Below are 10,659 nucleotides of genomic sequence, written 5' to 3' on the forward strand. Positions count from 1 at the left end.
CGCCCTCTGTGTACCCGAACAGGAGCCCAAGTGTGGCGACGAGGGGCTTTTCACAGTAACTTCATCACAGTGTTAATGTAAGCCTACTTGTGACAATAATAAAGAATATTATTATTTATTGCCACAGAATTTGCAGCCTCTGACCTGCTCTTGCAACTACAGTGGCTGGTCCAATTAAGTCTCTGGAAAGTGGTAACCTCCAGGATGTTGATGGTAGGGATTCAGTGATGGTAATACCGATGAATGTTAAGGTAATGCAGATAGATTATTTCTTGTTGGAGGTGGTTATTGCCAGGCACTTACGTGTTGTGAATGTTACTTACCACTTATTAGCCCAAGCTTGAACAATGTCCAGGGTTTGCTGTATATGAGCGCAAACTGCCTCAGGATCTAAAGAGTTGTAAATAGTACTGAACACTGTGCAATCATCAGCGAACATCTTCATTTTTTGACCTTATGATGAAAGGAATGTAATCGATGAAGCCACTGAAGATGGTTGAGCCTCGGACTCTAGCCTGAGGGACTGCCACAGTGATGTCCTGGGACTGAGATGATTGCGCTCCAACAACCACAATCATCTTCTTTTGTGTTAGATATAACTCGAAATGGTGGACACTTACCTCCCAATTCCCATTGACATCAATTTTGCTCGGTTTCCTTGATGCCACACCCAGTCAAATACTACCTTGATATCATTTGCACCTCACCTCACCCTACGGGAATGTTGATGTAGTGATCATGTTATTGGACTAATGATCCAGAGGCACAGGCTAAAGGTCTGGGGAGAGGAGATCAAAATCCACCATGGCAACTAATGTAATTTAAAATCATTCAGCACTTTCTGACCAATCCTGAGTGCACTAATAACTACACTGGCAACCAGTTTAAGATAATTAGTTGAGGTCATAATGTGGTTCATTCATTCACGGGAAGGCAGTGCAGGGGTCCCCTGCGGTCATCTTCCTCCAAAACAGGTGTACTGTTTTGGATACCGTTGAGGGAGATGGCTCACCAGTGGAAGGCAGCAGTAGCCAGGTTCATGGCACTGTGGCTGGCTCTGCTGCAGAGGAGGGCAGGAAAAAGAGTGGTACAGTTGTAGTGATAGGGGATTTGATTGTAAAGGGAGTAGACAGGTGTTTCTGTGGACACAAACAAGACTCCAGGGAGGCATGTTGCCTCCCAGGTGCAAGGGTCCGGGATGTCTCAGAGCGGCTGCACAACATTCTAAAGGGGAGGGTGAACAGCCAGCTGTTGTGGTGCATATAGGCACCACCAATGTAGGAAAAAACGGGATGGGGTCCCACATGCTGAATTTAGGGAGTTAGGAGATAAACTAAAAAGTAGGCCCTCAAAGGTAGTAATCTTAGGATTGCTACCAGTTCCATGTGCTAGTCAGAATTGGAATGACAGGATAGGCAGGATGAATGCATGGCTTGAGAGATGGTGCAGGAGGGAGGGATTCAGATTTTTGGGACATTGGAACCAGTTCTGGGAGAGGTGGGACCATTACAAATTGGACGGTCTACACCTGGGCAGGACTGGAACCAATGTCCTAGGGGGGTTGTTTGCTTGCGATGTTGGGGAGGGTTTAAACTAATGTGACAGAGGAATGGGAACCGATACAGGAAGTTAGAGGGTAGCAAAGGGGGGACAGAAACAAAAGCTAGTAAGGAGCAAAGTGGAAGGCAGAGAAAAGGATTGAACTGCCCAGTATGGCAGGGGGGCGGGAACCAGAGCAGTAGTTCAGCAGGTAAAATAACTGAGGGAGAGCTACAGCCTAAAGCCAATAAGATTAAGAGGAAGAGCAGGCAGGGAGTGGTTGGTGAACGCAGCAGGGTTGGTGGGCTGAAGTGCATTAGTTTCAATGCAAGGAGTATTTCAGGTAAGACAGATGAACTTAGAGCTTGGGTTAGTATGTGGAATTAAGGTGTTGTTACTATTACAGAAACTTGGTTGAAAGAGGGACAGGATTGGCAACTAAACATTCCAGGATAGAGGGGGATGCAAAAGGGGTGGGGGAGTTGCATTATTTTTTATTGGTTAAGGAGAAAATCAAAGCTGTGCTGAAGTGGGACACCTTGGAGAGTTCAGGCAGCGACGCAATCTGGGTAGAGCTCAGTAATAGGAAGGGGGCTGTCACAGTGTTGGGGGTTTGCTACAGACCTAACAGCCAGCGGGAGATAGAGAAGCAGATATGCAGACAGATCTTGAAAAGATGCAAATACAATAGGGTTGTCGTGGTGGGTGATTTTAACTTTCCCTATATTGACTGGGACACACTTACTGCAACAGGCATGGATGGAGCAGAATTTGTATTGAGTGTCCAGCAGGGTTTCTTGAAGCAATATGTAAATAGCCCAACCCGAGAAGGGGCCATATTAGGCCTGGTGCTGGGAAATGAGCGCGGCCAGATGATCGAAGTTTCAGTGGGAGATCATTTCGGGGGAACAGTGATTATAATTCTGTAAGTGTTAAGCTGCTTATGGAAAAGGGCAAGAGTGGTCCTCAGGTAAAGGTGTTAGACTGGGGGAAGGCTAATGACAACAGCTTTAGGCAGGATCTGGAGAGTGTTGACTGGGCGAGGCTGTTTGAGGGAAAATCAACATCCGGCATGTGGGAGGCTTTCAAATGTCAGTTGATTAGGATTCAGGACCGGCATGTATCTGTGAGGACGAAAGATAAGGGCGGCAAGTGTAGGAAACCCTGGATAACGAGGGATATCATGAATCTTGTCAAAAAGAAAAAGGAAGCATTCATAAGGTCCAAAAGGCTTATGACGATGAAGCCCTTGAAGAATATAAAGCAAGTAGGAAGGAACTCAAGGTAGGAGTTAGGAAGGCGAAAAGGGGTCATGAAATATCATTGGCAAACAGGATTAAGGAAAATCCTAAGGTGTTTTATACATATTTAAAGAGCAAGAGGGTAGCCAGAGGAAAGGTTGGTCCATTCAAGGATATTGGAGGGAATCTATGTATGGTACCAGAGAAAATGGGAGAGATACTAAATGAATACTTTGCCTCAGTATTCACCAAAGAGAAGGACTTGGTGGATGAGGAGTACAGGGTCGAGTGTGTAGATATTCTGAGTCATGTTGATACTAATAAAGAGGAGGTGTTGGGCATCTTAAAAAGCATTAAAATATATAAGTCCTCAGGGCCTGATGGGATCTACCCTAGAATACTGTGGAAGGCAAGGGAGGAAATTGCTGGGTTCTTGACAGTAATCTTTGTATCCACATTGGCTACAGGTGAAGTTCCAGAAGACTGGAGAGTAGCCAACGTTATTCCATTGTTAAGAAGAGCAGCAGGGATAATCCAGGAAATGATAGGCCGGTGAGCCTTACGTCAGTGTTAGGGAAATTTTTGGAAAAGGTTATTAGAGATAGGATTTACTCACATTTGGAAACAAATAGGCTTATTAGTGATGGGCAGCATGGTTTTGTGAAGAGGAGGTCGTGCCTCACTAATTTGATCGAGTTTTTCGAGGAAGTGACAAAGATGGTAGATGAGGGAAAGCCTTTGACAAAGTGCCTCATGGTAGACTGGTACAAAAGGTGAAGTCACATGGAATCAGAGGAGAGCTCGCAAGTTGGATACAGAACTGGCTTGGGCACAGAAGACAGAGGGTAGCAGCAGAAGGGTGGTTTTCTGAATGGAAGGCAGTGAGTCGCGGCATTCCACAGGGATCAGTCCTGGGGCCTTTGTTGTTCATAGTGTATATAAATGATTTGGAAGAAAATGTAGCTGAACGACACAAAAATTGGTGGAGTTGCGGATAGTGTAGAGGATTGTCAGAGGATACAGCAGGATATAAACTGGTTGGAGTCTTGGGCGGAGAAATGACAGATGGAGTTTAATCTGGACAAGTGTGAGGTAATGCACTTTGGAAGGTCCAATGCATGTAGGAATTACACAATAAATGGTAGAACTCTTGCGAGTACTTGCAGGCCGAGAGATCTGGGCGTGCATGTCCACCGATCACTGAAAGTGGCAAACCATGTGGATAAGGTGGTCAAGAAGGAAAATGGCATGCTGGCCTTCATCGATCGGGGCAATGAATATAAAAATTTGCAAGAAATATTGCAGCTGTGCAGGACCTTAGTTAGGCCTCATTTGGAATATTGTGTACAATTCTGGTCAACACACTACCAGAAAGATGTGGATGCTTTGGAGAGCGCACATAAGTGGCTTACTAGGATATTGCCTGGTATGGAGGGCATTAGCTATGAGGAGAGGTTAAATAACCTTGATCTGTTCTCCCTGAAACGACGGAAGTTGAGAGGCGACCTGATAGAGGTCTACAAGATTATGAGTGGCATGGACAGAGTGGATAGTTAGATGCTCTTTCCTAGGGTAGAAGAGTCAAGTACTAGGGGACATAGGTTTAAAGTGCGTGGGGAAAAGTTTAGAACGGTTGTGCGAGGCAAGTTTTTTTACACAGAGGGAAGTAAATGTATATATATACTGCCTTTGGAGGTGGTGGGAGCAGATACGAAAGCGGCATTTAAGACATCGAGGCAAATATATGAGTAGAATGGGAATTGAAGGACACGGACTCCATAAGTGCATACGGTTTTAGTTTAGGCAGGTATCATGCTCGGTGCAGGCTTGGAGGGCCGAAAGGCTTGTTCCTGTGCTGTATTGTTCTTTGTTCTTTATTCTTTGCAAACAAAAGGAATATATTCAAGCCTCTTTTTTGAATTACTCCAGAACTTCGGGAGCCTGTAGTTCCCTGTTGCTTTCACCATGGCTATGCCATGGCCAATTAGATTTCACTTTCCAAGCTTTTTTTCCCGTAGTGTAAATTGTTGTAATCATTTGAATTTTTCATTCTTGCATTTGGCCTGATGGGTGTCAGATGGAAATTTTGAGCAACGTGTCTCTCTCTTCAGCAATATTCAATTCTGCACTCCCAAGTTTCTGTTTAAAGCCTAGTAATTAATAGATCTTGAGTTAATTCAAGCTAGTCTCAATAATAGTGAAGCATTTTAAAGGTTCCATTTTTTTTCCAATGCATTAAGCTGTTCATTATCAATTGGGCTGAATTTAACTTGAACACATGTTAATGTAAGCCTACTGGTGACAATAAAGATTATTATTATTATCAAATGAACTAAAGAACCCCAGTAGCCAGGGGTTGGAAGGGGTGAAATTTAATGGATGGCCAATCCGATATAGCTTGCATTATTTTGCCATCCAAATGAATTCCTATCCTTAACTAATATGTAGCTGCCCTTTAGGGGCATCCTTCTATAGGGGCTGGTTTAGCACAGTGCATTAAACAGCTGGCTTGTAATGTAGAGCAAGGCCAGCAGGGCGGGTTCAATTCCTGTACCAGCCTTCCCAAACAGGCGCCAGAAGGTGGCGACTAGGGGCTTTTCACAGTAACTTCATTAAAGCCTACTTGAGACAAAAAGCGTTTATTATATTATTTGTATTATTATATTATTATTCTGCTTTCCAGATTATGTATGGCCTTTAGAATGGATTGGCCCTGGGCTTTTCAGATAGTAGACTGGAGAAAGGACAATGTGCTTCTATAAGGCGGGTCTTTACTTGACAGTTTCTCTCCCTTCCCTCACTTACCTGGACATAACCATTTGTTATTATGTACTCTACTCAGCAGCTCTGCAGAAACTAATAGGCTGCAATAATGGGGCAGCACGGTGGCACAGTGGTTAGCACTGCCACCTCACAAAGCCAAAGACTGGATTCAATTCCTGCCATGAGTGACTGCCTGTGTGGAGTTAGCACATTCTCCTTGTGCCTGCGTGGGTTTCTTTTGGATGTTTCGGTTTCCTCCACACTCCAAAGATGTGCAGTTTAGGTGGATTATCCATGCTAAATTGCCCTTTGGTGTCCAAAAATGTACAGATTAAGTGGGGTTATGGGGATAGGGCAGGAGAGTGGGCCTATGTAGGGTGATCTTTCAGAGGATCGGTGCAGACTTGATGGGCCAAATGGCCTCTTTCTGCACTGTAGGGATTCTATGCAAGTTCAAGTAAAATGCGTGCAATAAAGAAATAAGAAATTTACAAATGGATATGGAATGGGCCAAAATTTGGCAGATGGAGTTTAACATGGATAAGTGTGCTGTTATCCATTTTGGTCAGAAAAATAGAAAGGCAACTTATCTAAATGGAGAGGAACTTCAGAGTGCTTCAGTGCAGAAGGATTTGGGTGCCCTTGTGTATGAATCAGAGAAAACTAATATGCACATGCAGCAGGTAACAAGGAAGGCAGATTGAATTTTGGCATTTATTGCTAAAGGAATAGAATATAAAAACAGGGAAGTATTGCTGCTACTGTACAAAGCATTAGTGAGACCCCATCTGGAGTACTGTGCACAGGTTTGGTCCTGTTACCTGAGGAGGGATATAATTGCATCAGAGGCAGTTCAGAGGATGTTCACTAGATTGATTCCAGAGATGAGAGTTTTGCCCAACGAAGAGAGATTAAGCGGTTTAGGCCTGTACTCTCTTGAGTTTAGAAGAACGAGAGATCTAATTAAGTAATACATATGATGATAAAGGGGTTTGACAAAGTAGACGTAGAGAGGTGGTTTCCTTTTGAGGGACAATTTAGACGAGAGGTCATAATTTTAAGATAAGGGGGAGCATATTTAAAACAGAGACAAGGAAAAATTACTTGTCTCAAAGGGTCGTGAATCTGTGGAATTCACTACCCCAGAGTACGGTGGATGACTGGACATAAAGTCAATTTAAGGAAAAGATAGGCAGATTTTTACTTAGTAATGGGTTGAAGGGTTATGGTGAATGGGCAGGAAAGTGGAGTTGAGGCCGAGATAAGATCAGCCATGCTCGTATTCAAAGGCCATAGCAGGCTTGAGGGGCTGAATTGCCTACTCCTGCTCCTGGTACTTATGTTAGCATCACTTGCAGTTGCACTTCAAACTGATTGTACCAGAGGATCAAGGAGCTGCCCCTGAAACTTCCAGGGCGCAACAAGAAAGCCTTTATGTTGATCTGACCACAAGGAGGCTTGAAAGCATCTCTGTGCAAATGCTGATGGGTATTGGAATACTTCCTTCAGGTCATCATTAGTACAGTGAGTTTGCTTGCATTTTTCAAAACACACGGTTACATTATTTTTACTCTACTTCCACGTAAACAATTTTTTGCAAATGTGTAGAACATTGAATATTTTTCTATTCACATTGTTTAATTTAAAATACATTAGATGAAAACAGTGATTCTCATTCAGAGGCACTACATTGGTGCTATTATAATTAAACATCATCGAGATTTACCACACACTTTTATAAATCTCGCAAAAATGCAGCTTAAGTAAGTGTGGGACAGTTAATTAGATATTTGATTCAAGCACATCTCACTGGAGTGCAAAAATAATCTGAACATTCAATTTCTAAATGTAATCAAATTATGTCATTCTAAATATTTAGGTCTTAAATTGCCAATAGGAGCCAGTTCCTTCAGTCTTGTACCTGAAATAAATCTCCTGAGATTAATTTTTATGGAGACCATGCTGTTTGTAGTGATTAGATTTCAAATTTCACCAATTTCACAATGAGGACACATTGAAACAAGCCAAACAAAGGATGGTGTATCCTTCCGGACATTTATCGGTTGTTACGATCCCAGTTGATGTTACAACTGGACGGGAAGGTTCCAGAATGGAACCCTGGCCTAAAAGATCGTGACGTTTTAAAATAGAACATAGAACTTAGTTTTAACAAGGAAAAAACATTTATTAAATATGGAAAAATTGGATTATGATACAATACTCCTTTACCCTCTCAGTTTAACAATTGCGTATGGGTTTTAGGATTAATATGGATTACAAAGTACATTTTAAATTACTATAGTCTAATTAACACCCAAAGTCCCTTTAAAGCACACAAGATAACTGTGGTAAGACCCACTGCTCCCTAAACCCGAGCGATTACTCCACAAAATCCCCCCAGATGATCCTTATACTGCGAGCCACCTGGTCTCACTGAACTCCAGCTTCCACACAAGTGATTTAAAATTCTACTTTCAAAAGTCACACTTTCAAAACTTCTTTCAAATTATATTTTCCCTTCATTGCTTCCATCAAGGTTTTACACCTCTCCTTTCAGGTTTCCTTTGTCTGAAAGGCATGAACTCTGAGGCCCAGCCACTGATTTCCACAATTATTTCAAATAATGTCTCCTAAACTGTAGTAATTTCTCACAAACCTTATCACACCTGCAGATATATTTCTGACCTCTCATGATCCAATGCATTTTCAACTCTAAGTGACTTTTCTGAACAGTAATCTGTTCTGCTGCCCAGTTTCCTCTGTTCCGTTATCTCCAAACTTCTTGGAAACTTCTCTTAATTTCTCTAGTTTCCTTAACTAACTGGACTTAAGATTTACAGTACATGTTCTCTTATCCATTAGTCCGTAGTATGTTTTTTCTTCTAGCAAAGCTGAAACACATGTTTCCACGTTAGCCTTGTAAAACCAACCACATCTAGCAGATCTGTGAGAGCTGCCTTCTCTCTCAGTACGTCTCTCCAACTGCAATCAAATTAGCTAAACTATCATTAAAAATGTCTCTGCGTGAGAAGGCCCCAGTTGCTAAGCTGCTGGTATGTTTACTCTTCATGACGTAGACCTCTCCAAGCACAGTAGAATCACAGTTGGATTTGAAACCAACACCCAGACACCTTTGTCCAGCATGAATCTAACAATAGGTTTCACCGTTCTAGGCACAGAAACATTAAATTCAACTGACTAAAAACTATACAGGGGACGGGATTCTCAGAGTCTCTGTGCCGCAATCGTGCTTGGCGTGGGGGCGGAGAATGGGTGTCAGAGCCGCGATCGGGTCCGACACCGCTCCCGTGATTCACTGGGGACCGGAGAATTGCCGCCAATCGCGCGCGCGATGCGGCGCCAGCTGGGGGCCATTGAAAGAGGCCCCGGTGGCAATTCTCTGCCGGCAATTGGCCAAGTTCTCACCGACGTGGTTCATTCATGGTTCCACTGACCGCGGCTACTCTAGTGGGGGCGGGGCGATCCATCACGGTGCTGGGCCTCCAGGATGGCCAGGCTCACGATCGGGGGCCACCGATCAGCGGGCGCACGTGATCTTGGGTGGGGGGGGGCCCTATATTGTTGGGATCGGTCCGCAGTGTGGGTCCACCATGTTGCGCGGGGCCGCCACCGTGAGCATGCGCAGACCCGCGGCCAGAAGTGCAGGGCCCCATATTGGGAGCGGAGCTGCGAGGACTACTCCGGTGCCCTGCTAGCCCCCTCTCAGGTAAGTCAATCGCTCTGGACTTTCTCCAGGAAAATCTAGAGTGATTTGCGCCCATTTTCACGTGGGCCTGGGGACATAGCCCCATTATCATAGAATTCCACCCCGTATTTTTAATGTTTACCAATACAATTATAAATCCCTTAAAACTACCTTTGTTTTCCTACATCAGAAACTATGGGCTATATTTTTCCGACTCATTGGCGATGATCTGGAGCTAGAGGACATGCTTGATGGGTGATGTATGGGCCAGAGAGGATCCCTGGAGGTAATGGTGACCCTGAAAGCAATGTTGCTACCATTGACCTATGAACAAACCCCACCCCTGGAAATTCTGATTGCCAGGTTCTGGCTGCTAGCCTTATCATCTTCCAATAAATGCTGGCCAGAGTACTCTGGGGTTCTAAGTTCAAATCCCACCACTGCAGATGGTGAAATTTGAATTCAATAAAAATCTGAAATTGAAAAGTTTCATCATGACCATGAAACCATTGTAGATTGTCATAAAAACCCATCTGGTTCACTAATGTCCTTTAGGGATGGAAATCTGCCACCCTCACTTGGTCTGGCCTATATGTGACTCCAGAACCACAGCAATGTGGTTGACTCTTAACTTCCCTCAAGGGCGATTAGGGATAGGCAATAAATGCTGGCACAGCCTGCGATGCCCACGTCCCATGAACGAACAAAATAAACAGAAATGTAAAAAAAACACTGACTGCCTTTGAAGGATACCAGGCATTGGCAGATCCTCTCCCTGGCATTTCAACATCAGCAATGGGCACCCCTAGTGGTGATGCTGCTGAGCTGCTGGCCCACTGATTGGTTGCCTCTGGCAATATGCCACTTAGTGACCCACCAGCAGCCTATGCAGGTTTGGTTATTGCTTTTTGCCCAGGGAAATGACCTAGCCATTTCCGTTCTCACCAAATTTCAGCAAAAATCACAACATTTTGACCAGCCACGTTAGCCACATAAATCCCATATTGGCCAAGGTGGTCAGAGGCAAGGTTTTCCATGTGAGGTTAGCAGGAAGGTGGGGCTCGGGTGGAAGGGTCTGAAAGGCAAATGCTTGACTAGGAAGGGACGCTGAGACAAGGCAGAGGCGTGGACTGGAGAGCAAAGGCTTAATTGGGGGTGGGGGGGGTGACTGGGGAACAGTACATGGAGATACATGATGTGGGGGGGGAATGAGTGAGGAAGAGAGCACAGAGACACGTGACATAGCTGGGATGAGTGGGAAGAGAGCACAGAGACACGTGACGTAGGTGGGATGAGTGGGAAGAGAGCACATAGACACATGACGTGGGGGAATGACTGGGGAAAAGAGCACAGAGACAAAGGGCGGGTGGGGACACAGGGGAGGTTATTGGTTGCAAACAGTGATAGAAT

The sequence above is a fragment of the Scyliorhinus canicula genome, chromosome 2 (assembly GCF_902713615.1).
Source record: "Scyliorhinus canicula chromosome 2, sScyCan1.1, whole genome shotgun sequence".
Classification (NCBI taxonomy): Eukaryota; Metazoa; Chordata; class Chondrichthyes; order Carcharhiniformes; family Scyliorhinidae; genus Scyliorhinus; species Scyliorhinus canicula.